General features: G+C 40.9%; 1 pseudogene; it reads right to left on the minus strand.

Moving 5' to 3' along the window:
- Positions 1-2,373: 2,373 nt before the first annotated feature.
- Positions 2,374-5,415, minus strand: LOC126405595 (keratin, type I cytoskeletal 13-like; annotated as a pseudogene).
- Positions 5,416-11,857: the final 6,442 nt, after the last annotated feature.

Genomic DNA, 11,857 nt, shown 5'->3' on the forward strand with positions numbered 1-11,857 from the left:
CTTTTTTTAAGTGCCATAAATTAAAAACAACTTGAAACTTGACTGTTTCACAAAAAAAGTAAAGAAAAAGGAAACATCTGAAAACAATTAGAATATTATTTCATGTTACAGAAAAATGTATTTTTTTCCTGGTCTTCCCTTTGTTTAGAAAATTGGAGAATTAGAGAAATATTTGGCTTGTGAGCCTTTAAACTGAAGCAATTTTTACTTATCAAAGGTTTAAGAATCATTTTGACTTCTCAAGATGCAATATTTTATAGGTTTTAGAGCCCTTAAGTGGTGAAACTGTCCAGTGTTTTACAGACAAACAGCACAAACTAAACTAGAAAAGCACTCAGAGAGTGCAGACCTCCGCCAAGTAGGTGATATTACCTCCCCCTCTGCATCAGATTTTGCAGCCTGCATCACAGTTAGGTAATTTGCATCACTATCATTATTAGGTTATATATGCCTTCACCATGGAGACACTGTTATTAGGTTATATATGCCTTCACCATGGAGACACTGTGGTGTATTTATTTCATTTTTATTTTGTACAAACACAGAATATAATATGTTTTTTTGTATTTTTCACTTTCTTTTTTTCCAACACAGAACATTAATTTCAACTTTAGAATTGCAACAATATTTAGCAAGTAGAGCAAGACGTGCTGATGGCGCTATTTTCAGCGTCTTTAGAAATTGGAATTGCTGCTGAGGCTGTCAGTCCATAGACTATTTATTATTTTATCCACTTTGCTTCAACCGATCACCACCAAAATTTTATCATCTTGTCCCATTATCCACCTTGGATGAAAATTTCATCAAAATCTGCTCAGAACTTTTTGAGTTATTTTGCAGACAAACAAACAAACAAACAAACAGACAAACAAACAGACAAACAGACCAACGCCGGCAAAAACATTACCTCCTTGGCGGGGGTAATAAAAGAGAAACATTTGAAAAGAAGAATGAGAATATTGTTTTATGTTATGAGAAAATATTATTTCCCCTTTTTTAATGAATCTTGTCATGCCCCTCAGTTCTACTTTTTGACCTCTTTAGGGGTTAACATGTTTTTAAGTGCTGTATATTTCAGTGAGAAAGTTGACACCTGAGTGTAATGCTGTCAGTGCACACTTGATGGATGAAGGGGCAGGAATGCAGCCTCACCTGATGGGCCTGTTCACCCTTTGGACTTCTGTCGCCCCAGGTGTCAGTCCACACGGAGCCCGAGGACCTCGACACCACATAGCTGACAGGTATTTCTACCATTTTTTTCCCCATTAAAAGGGTTTTTTGGGGGGATTTTTCCTTATCCGCTGCGAGGGTCCTCAGATCTGTCCGCTGGATCTGTCCTCAGAAAGACATAATAGAAGAATCACAGAAGTGTGACTTTTTTTGTGTACATTCACATGTTAAATTCCAACTCAAACTTAATTTTTCAAATGGTCAACCCCTTGAGCATAGCTTGACAGGTGCACTTGCCCTGTGGTAGCCTATGAGTATAGGTCTATGATGTAGGCTTTCTCTTGTTGCCAGCTGGCTCCAAATATTTTTCTATGATAATTAGACGTTCAGGAGGTTTAATAGTGGGAGCCGAATCATCCACAAAGGTCTTCCTCTCTCCAACCCGATGGACACTGTGATTAAAACTGGTATAAACAATGAATAAAGCAGTTTCATTTGAAAAAAAACTTTGTTGTCCTGATGCTGCACACCGCAGCAAGACTACTAGCTGTGGTGGCCGACTAGAAAACACGAATGGCCCTATCCAGAGCCAGTATGTTGTTTGTCCAATCCGGGCTACTGGACAAACATGGCGAAGCGACATGGTGATCCCTGTAGATGAGGAACCACCCATATACACATTTTGACAAATGAAGGCCTAATTAGACTAGTTACCAATCAGTTATTTTTTTAGAGAGGTTCTTTGGATGTATAAAATCAGGTTGTTGTTATCGGGTTATTGATATTAAAATATATTAATAAAAAAAAATGTACTTTTCAAATATTTTTCAAGTCTTGTTTTCAAGTTATTCATGCTTTCAGCAGAACCTCCCTTCAAACCAATATTCCACATTGTTCATATTTTATGGGCATTATTCATCCTTTAAAGCCAGCAATCCAGTTTAGTGTCAGCTTTTCAACATCCAGCATTCACAGTGCAATTTCATGAGAAATTTTCTTCTCTTGTCTACAAAATGTTCTTCCTATTTTTTTTGTTTACTTGTTTTATATATATACCCTCACAGCACGATTATGTTTTTCCATTATCCTCTTCTCTTGTCTTATCGCTTATTTTTTTTGTTTGTTTGTTTATTTCTTTTCAATTACACATCAGAGATGATTCTGACCTGTCAATGTGAAATAAAAACACAAGAACCACAGACATTATGTAAGACTTTGTTTTTTATTGAAGAATGTCAGACAAACTCAGTTTACAATTACAGCATCTGATGCTTTATTCTCTTCCTTTGTGGTGGACACCAGCATGGTGGCGATGCTGCAGAAAAGAAAAAAATCACAGTTTATTTTGACATTTTTATTATTTCAGTATGATGAGACTGAAAATGATTGCTTATTGTTATAAAAGAAAAACAAGAATATTTGAAAAGGTAAATGAAACTACTTTTACATCATGTAGTAGCCTAGTTAGTATTAAATAATATTTTTTGTTTTTGTTATCAGAAGCTAATCTGATGGGAAATATGTGTTTTTACAATGAATAAATGCCTTTTTTCTGAATTTTGTCCAAAACTATGAGATTTCAAGTTTAAATTATGATACAAAATTTTATTAGTATTAGTATTTTTAGCCATTCTGCAGTAACAGTGATGGATGTAAATGTCTGTTTGTCAACCACTTTGTTCAAAACTAACCTATCTCAACAACCATTGAATGGATTGTGATGAAATGTGGTTTACACTAGCGCCACCATCAGGTCAACATTTGAATGTGTCCAATACTTTGCTTTATGACCAAATACCTACAGAACTAAAGACACTCCCATAAGCTTCCGCATGCTAAAATGCTAAGCTAAGATGTTTTGTGAGTATTTGTGCACTTAACACAACATGTGTGAAAGAGTTAATGGCAGAGAAAATGTTCTAAATTCATTGAACATTTCCCTGCACTCACCTCTCTCCATCCAGCAGCCTCCTGTACTGGGCGATCTCCAGCTCCAGTCTGGTCTTGATGTCCAACAGGTCAGCGTACATGATCTTCTGGTTCTCCAGGTCAGATCTCAGCTGGGCCAGCTGCTCCTCCAGAGCCTCCACCTGCCTCTGGTAACCTGCCAGCATGTTGGCGTAGCGGGTCCTGGTCTCAGCGAGACTTGCCTCCAGAGCTCCTTTCTGTTCAGGAGGAAGAGGGAGGACAGTCAGGTCAGAGAGAGAGCAACAGATGACTTAATGAGGTTGAAAGAATTAGTTTTCTTACCTTGCTGAGGTCAGTTGCGTGACTGTCAGTTTGACTTTATAGTAAGACAACAATTTAATACTAAACATTTTACATTCAAATTAATGAGGAAGCCCAAACTTGCCAGAGGCGAACTCAGCAGTAAAGGAAAAAGGAATCCTCCGTATTAAGACTATATTCCATATATATACTGAGTATATATACACACAAACATATACATATATATATATATATATATACATACATATATATGTAGTTAGTGTTTTCATACCTTGCTGATCTGAGCCTGCAGTTTGATCTCCAGAGTCTGAAGAGTTCTTCTAAGATCTCCAATCTCAGATCTAGATGTCTGCAGGGTCTCAGTGCTCGAAGCCACGTCTTTGTTCAGGTCAGCTGTCTGTGGAGCACAAGTATTAATTATGTTATTGATCAAATATCAGGATATCAGACAACAACCTGGTGTACAGTTACCTGCTGAACATACTGGAAAGCAGAACTTAAGGACCAAATAGAATGTGACTCTGGCAGGTTTTGGACAGAAAGGGGCAGCAGTGATCTCAATCAGAGCATGAAACTGGATTTTGTGGACTCACCTTGGCCTGGAACCAGGACTCAAGGTCTCTGTTGTTCTTGTTGGTGACAGTTTCGTAGTGTGCCCTGATTCCTGCCAGGACATTGGACAGGTCCTCCTGAGGAGCGGCGTCCACCTCAACGGTCACCTGACCTCCAACCTGGGCCCGTAGAGCCAGCAGATCCTGCAGGAAGACACTGGTTAAACTCCTGTCTTTTTGTGTTTTTATTTCTCTCTCTGTCTGGTTTTTAGTGGTCTGACCTCCTCGTGGTTCTTCTTCATATGGATCAGCTCTTCTCTCAGACCCTCCAACTGCTTCTCCAGGTCAGCCCGACTCAGGGTCAGCTCTTGCATGACCCTCTTCAGCCCGGCGATGTCAGCTTCCACCATTTGGCGCATGGCCAGCTCGTTATCGTACCTGGGGGAAAAAAAGCAAGAATGAGATAAAAAAAATCACCTGAATGTTGAAATGACTGCAAAGAAGGGGCTCACAAAAACACAGATTGAATCAGATTACTTTATGTTGCGTTCTCACCATGTGATATGATGTTAAAAGACTCAAAGTCTCACACTCACTTGACTTTGAAGTCGTCGGTGGCCAGCTTGGCGTTGTCCACAGCGAGAATGAGGTCAGCGTTTCCACGAGCAGCAAGATTGATCTGAAATGTTGAAAAAAAATATAAATTAAAACTTTAATGTTCAGATGGTTTGTAGAAAAAATGAAGAACCAAAAACTTCAATACTTGTCACATAAAATCATCAATCTAAATACTTCCAATGAAAATGTTCAAAAACATAAGATTAAAAAGTTTCTGTTCTCACCTGGTCCTGCAGGTCTTTGATGCGGACGTTGAAGCTGGTGAAGTTGTGAGCGTCTGGCAGGGTTCTGTTCTCCAGAAACTGTCTGATCTTCAGCTCCAGTTCAGCATTGGCCTTCTCCAGACTGCGCACCTTCTCCAGGTATGTGGCCAGGCGGTCGTTGAGGTTCTGCATGGTGATTTTCTCGCTGACAGTCACGTCAACTGCGTCAGCCAAGTTAAAGCCACTGCCAGCACCAGCAGAGGACACAAAGGAGGCCTTGGACACACGGACTCCAGACCCTCCAGCTCCTCCGTACACACTGCCGGCCCCTATGCTGCTGACTCTTTGGGACATAGAGGGGACCATCACGATGGAGCTCCTCATGGGGGAGGACATGTAGCTGCTGCGGCTGGAGAAGGAGGTCATGGCTGCTGGTCGGCTGGTCGTTGGCTCTGAGCGGACAGTGAAGAGGTTCTGAGACAGCAGCTCCTCTTATACCTCAAAATGGTGAGGGGGGTCGTTGTGGTATTTGGGATGCCAAACATGCCAGAGTGACAGTGCAGCTGACCTGTCAAGCCAACGGGTCTGAGCTGAGCAGGTGAGGTCCAGCAGGTTGGGTAGGTCTTCATCTGAAAGAGAAAGTCTATTCAAACCCTTCTAAGATAAGCTCCAGGGCCTCTGGGCAACATCTCAGAGAGGCCTGACAGCTTTTTATACCTGATTGTCCAGTCCTGTCTGTCCACAGAGAGGCCCTGTGACCAAACATCCAGTCAGACCTCATATGCTTCACAGCTCACAGCTCTGTCCACAGAGAGATTCAAAGACAGCAGGAGAGTCTAAAGTTAGTATTTTTTGGAGTTGAGAAAATTCTCCTTTAGCTCATTAAAAGGTTAATATCTCTATAAACTGGGAGTGCTGAAAGCAAAGAGTGATTTTTACTTCTGAAAAGGCAATTTTTAATACATTTCATAAACCTAAAGTGGTGAAACTGATGAGTATTTGAACCTAATTTATTTTTTTCTTGCTTTACTCATCAATGCCCTTTTATATCTGGACCACATCTATCTTCTCAATTACCCCTTCTATCCCTGCTGTTGTTAACACTATCCCTGCCGTTGACGAGATTTTCCATCATTTATGACAGAAAAAAAATTATGGTTGCGCAAGCCGTGGAGATGTGTATGGACTCAGACTCTGATGATTCCTGTTTAGATCTATATTCTTAATCCGATTTGGATAAGGACGCAGACAAGTTTGTTGGGACAAAATTGGATCTCCATGACAGTGACACATTTCCACGTAAATTTCCACGTATTTCTACGTAAATGTGAAGTTGATTTTGTATTTGAAAATGACTGTCTTTGTGTTGATAAAAAATGAATGGAATAAGATAAAATTAAATGTTTTAAAAACAGAAGGTCTTTTCTTTAGTTTCATGTATATACTGTTTACATATTCATAGAACAAATCATTCTGTGGGTCTTAACATGCTGGCAGTGGCTGGCAACTTAAAAATAGTACCCTGGCAGGGAAAGTGTTAATGCATGTTCTGCAGGGCTAGAGAGGGTTGATGTGAGGGAAAGTGTTAATGCATGTTCTGCAGGGCTAGAGAGGGTTGATGTGGGGCTTTGCCTCAAATTCCCATGACCTTAAGCAACCTGGTAGCTGACTTGCCCACAAAGCCTCTGCAGCCAACTTCAGCTGGGCAAACCTTCACTTTCAGCATCAGCTGCCAGCTCAGCATACTTAAGGCTTTGGCGTTTGCAAGCCTCCTCACAGCATCTTCAGTGGGCACAGTGAGCTCAATGTGCTCGAGCTGCAGTGAGGAAGGCCAAAGCACAAGGTCTGGTCTGAGGTTTGTTGAGATTAAAAGTATAGCCACTGATTCAGATCTGCCAGTAACCTCCAGTCTTGTGCCCCTCCCAGTTGTCTGGTGTGTGATTTAAGTGTACAGGCCTTGGATTGCTTTGCACCTTTGCATACAAAACTGTCTTGCAAGTGCAGAATGGTAGAGGGGGTACAACATTGATTTATGTCTGTCTAGACACTTCAGCACCTGATTGTGCCGCCAGGTCAACAACCTTGCGTCCGGCTTGTCTTGCAGCAAACCAGAATTTGTTTTAGATTTGCTGGAAATGGGCAGAGGTGGCACATGGGGTCCTCTCTGAACTATTGGCTCAGGTTCCTCAGAGGTGGCAGGACATTGTAGGTGGCTCGTATTATGAAGCTGGTTTGAGATGCTTCCATGCCCCACATCCGCTGTCCTTGTTGTGCCTGTAACTGCCGATGCGCACCTCATTGCCTGCTCTTGTTGGCACAACTCCTTGACCTTGGCGCTGACATGGCGGTGCCTTGTGCCAGGATGGTCTGCTCCCTCCAAGGCCAAGGCCTCCTCTTCCTTGTTGAACATGCCCAACAATGTCCCTGTGTTCAGGGCTGACTTTGTCTGTTGCGTAGCTGCAGAAGGGGTCCACCTCCTTCCAGTAGCGAGTGGCAGAGCTGTTTGGGCTACTTACATGGATCAGGGGATTCTGTTATTGTCCTTTCTGAGCACATGTACTCCTCTTCAAGACTGAACACAGGGAGCTCCAGAGGGCCTTTTCCGTGCAGCCCTATGTTGAACTAAGCTACTTTTTGGCAAATGAGATCATCGGTCCCTCCAGTCTGTCAACCTTAGAAATTTGAACCTCATAGATAGTTAAAGGACATGTCAGCCTGGGTAGGAAGCCAAATTGAAGGCACCAGAGCTTTAAATTGGCTGAATAAATGGGTTGAAAGACTGAACTTTCACACCTTAAAGGTAGGATCTGGAGGATTTTCAAACAAAACAAAATATAGACATATACAAATGAAATCCTGCTTAATCATCACCTATGGGCTTCTACTCATGTGTGGTGGTGACTCTGTTTGCAGAGCTCCTGCCCTTTAACTGTATTTTGATGTTTTTGTGAGCTCGGACCGCTTCTGGGCGGAGATTTCCCCAGCCAATGAGAGAGCAGCGCAGGTGCCGTGTCCGAGCGTGTCCGAGCGTGCACCAGCGCGAGCCTTGCCTGAATCTCTTCTGTGAAGCCTTCTTCCGTACCTCTGGGCTCTGTACACCCGGGAAAGTTGAGCCTGATAGGAGGGGCCAAATTTGAATGTGTGCTTACAAACAGCAACTGGAAAATTCTCCAGACCCTACCTTTAAAGTAAAAAAATAGTTTTATCTGCCCCTGCGCTATTCGTCTCTTAACACAGCTAGAGCTGAGTGAGTGATTGCTTATACTGCTCAAGCAACAACGTACACTGTCATGTATTTTCCCCAGAAAGGGAAATCAGGGTTTCAAAACAGGAAAGAAAGGAAAGGGAAAGAAAAAATTAAAAGGCACATGAGGAGAGACACAGTTTATGCATAGAGCCCAGAATTTGGTGCTATGTCCCTGCTCACCAAGACCACATTTTGCCATGATAACACGCATAGACTCACAAGGTGAAAATAATACCCCCCACTGTCCCGCTGGTAATAAAGCACACTTACATGGTTAAATCACAAAGAAAATAAAATGTAGTAAGAGAAACAATATTAACATCTTTCAAAGTGTTCTATGACTTCCTGTCAGTGAAACCTGATGGTGAGTTTCATACTGTCAGTGCACACCTGATGGATGAAGGAGCAGGAATGGAGCCTCACCTGATGGGCCTGTTTACCTAGGCTCCTGTTCCCTGGGGGGAACAGATGCTCCGGTCTGGTCAGTCCACATGGAGCCCCAGGGACCTTAAATGCCACACAGCTCACAGGTCTGTCCTCAGAGAGACATTAAAGAAAAGACTCATGGAACTAAAGTGTTTTTGTCTGTTTACATTTAAGAATTATACTCAGGTTAAGTTTGAGCACTCGCCTGCTTGTCCTCTTGTTCACATAAAGTGTATGTAAGTGTCGTTAACCTTTAAGACTCTTATTTTGTTTAAGTTTTGTAACCCTGAAGAGATCAAACCATCCAGTGTTTCACAGGAAAACAGCAAAGGTGAGAGAAATAGCTGAGAGAGAACAGTTTTATGGAAAAAAAAAATGTTTTACTTATTTACTTTTAACTAACTTGTATAAAATGCAGAAAAAATCATGCAGGTAACCAAACTGTGATTTTTCTCCAATTAAAATAAAGACTCTTCCTTTGCTTTTGTCTATAGATATCAAACCAGCATAACACAATATATTTGTACTATACTTGAAAGAGACGTCATTGACATAATCCATTCCCTAGCTCCTAATCTGCTTTATACAGTTTAAACACACATTTTTAAAAACATTCCCAAGTTTTCAGTAATGACCCCTCGGTCTATCTTGTTGCTCCTCAGGCGGGTCCTGATCTCCAAGTTGGGAAGCTTCAGGACTCAAAGGACCACAGTACAAACTAGAAAAGCACTCAGAGAGTGCAGACCTCCGCCAAGTAGGTGATATTCCCTCCCCCTCTGCATCAGATTTTGCAGCCTGCATCACAATTAGGTTATTTGCGTCACTATCATTATCAGGTTATATATGCCTTCACCATGGAGACACTGTGGTGTATTTGTTTCATTTTTATTTTGTACCAACACAGAATAAAATATGTTTTTTTGTATTTTTCACTTTCTGTTTTTTTCCAACACAGAACATAAATTTCAACTTTAGAATTACAACAATATTTAGCAAGTAGAACAAGACGTGCTTTCCAGCCACCAGATGGTGCTATTTTCACCGTCTCATTAGACATTGGAATTGCTGCTGAGGCTGTCAGACGATCATTTTAACCAATCACCACCAAAATTTTTATCATCTCTTCCTTGTCCCATTATCCACCTTTCCTGAAAATTTCATCAAAATCCGTTCATAACTTTTTGAGTTATTTTGCAGACAAACAAACAAACAAACGGACAAACAGACCAACGGCGGTGAAAACATAACCTCCTTGGTGGAGGTAACTAGAAAAGCACTCGGAGAGCGCAGACCTCCGCCAAGCAGCTCGGGTTTCCCACCATTTTATTATTTTATCCACTTCGCTTCAACTGATCACCACCAAAATTTTATCATCTCTTCCTTGTCCCATTATCCACCTTTCCTGAAAATGTCATGAAAATCCATTCAGAACTTTTTGAGTTATTTTAACAGACCAACGCCGGCGAAAACATAACCTCCTTGGCGGAGGTAATAAAAATCAAAAATTGATCAGTTAGATTAATAAACTAAAGACCATCCTGCGATGAAATCACACAAGCTGCGGTACAGTGAGGCCAGGGGCGTAAAGTGCGGGACCAAAGGCCTCTTCCTCACTTCCTACCCCCCTACCTCCAGCCCCCTTCCTCAGACATAACTTAAACATACACATGCATGTTTCTATGTTTATGCTGTCATCTTTGAACTTTTTAAATGTTAATTGAAATTACACTTTTATTTTTCTTACCTATACATTTGAATATTGTGCTTTTTTTCTGAATTTTGTTGCCAAGAAATGAGCAATAAATTCTTTTGATATTTTGACTTTAGATTTTTGGTTTGTCTCCTCTGCTTCTTAAGCATTATTATTATTAACCAGTATTATATATCTTACTGGTTTCACAGGTTTTATATCAGTTTCAAAGTCTCTAAGACCACCTTCTTGTTATTCACATTATAAAAATAAACAACTTTTTTAGGGGTTCAAGCTCAAAGGGCTGAAACCCTGTGGTTTTTGCTTTGACTTTATTTTTTATTTTTTATTTTTTTCTCCTTTGGAAATGTTTTCACAAAGTTCCATGAGATGTTATATCTTAAGGCCAAAACACACCAGCGGCGTCATTGACGCGAGTCAAGTGCCGCCCTGAACACACACAAAAAACGTAGCGCTGCGGGGCGTCAACCAGATTTCTATTGCACACTCCAGTCCACTAGGCTGGGAAGTACAAAATAGCGCTTTTTCTAGGGCGGTGACGCTGGAAAAATAGGACAATAGCGTAAAGTGCCGCGTGTCTTTACGCATGTCGACACGCGTCGAGCCACCGCCGGTGTGTTTGGGCCTTTTTAGACTCATGAAATTTTCACCAGTGATTGGAAGTTGTGTGCAAATGCTGCTCAAGAAATATGACACCAGTTGGCCAGATTAGGGCACTATAATTAAGGTTCAAAAATTCTATTTTTATAAGGACACACCCTTCATATCTTAAATCTGATTGACTTCAAAAGTGACACACAAATGCAGCTCAGTCTGCTGTAAGAAAAAGCCTTAATAACCATGATGGGACCACACGTATCCAATAATCAGCTGGAGATTTGTACAAAATTTGGTTTGCATTATACAGGGTCATGTCTCAGTCGATACTTAAAATTTGGAAATGATTGCCTTAAGAGAGTGTGGCTCATTGCAATAAATCTGAATTTCAAGACATTTCACATTCCAAACTTAAAAACAACAACAAAATAAATCACCAGTACTTCCTACAGAGCTGACATTCTTTCAGTACCCTACCTCCACTGAAATGAAATGATGACAAAATTTTGCCTCACCGCAACCTGTAGTCAGTTAGGAAGTCCATCACTGTATTTTTAAGAATGTGCAAAATTAATTACTCAATCAATCAATCAATCAATCAATCAATCAATCAATCAATTTTATTTATAAAGCCCAATATCACAAATCACAATTTGCCTCACAGGGCTTTACAGCATATGACATCCCTCTGTCCTTTGGACCCTCACAGCGGATAAGGAAAAACTCCCCAAAAAAAAAACCTTTAACGGGGGAAAAACGGTAGAAACCTCAGGAAGAGCAACTGAGGAGGGATCCCTCTTCCAGGACAGACAGACGTGCAATAGATGATGTACAGAACAGATCAGCATAATAAATGAACAGTAATCCACATGTCACAATGAGACAGAGAGAGAGACAGAGACAGAGAGAGAGAGAGATGCAGGACAGATGGTAATGACAGTAGCTTACAACAACATTAATGAAAGTAATAATATTATAATTATAGTTCTGGCTGTTGTGGTACAATATGTTGAAAGTATATATTAATATCTGATAGTGTACATGTGTGGCAATAATCATATGTGTATAATAACAGTAGAAGTATGACTAATGATAACAGCAGCAG

Source organism: Epinephelus moara, chromosome 18 (genome assembly GCF_006386435.1).
Source record: "Epinephelus moara isolate mb chromosome 18, YSFRI_EMoa_1.0, whole genome shotgun sequence".
NCBI lineage: Eukaryota > Metazoa > Chordata > Actinopteri > Perciformes > Serranidae > Epinephelus > Epinephelus moara.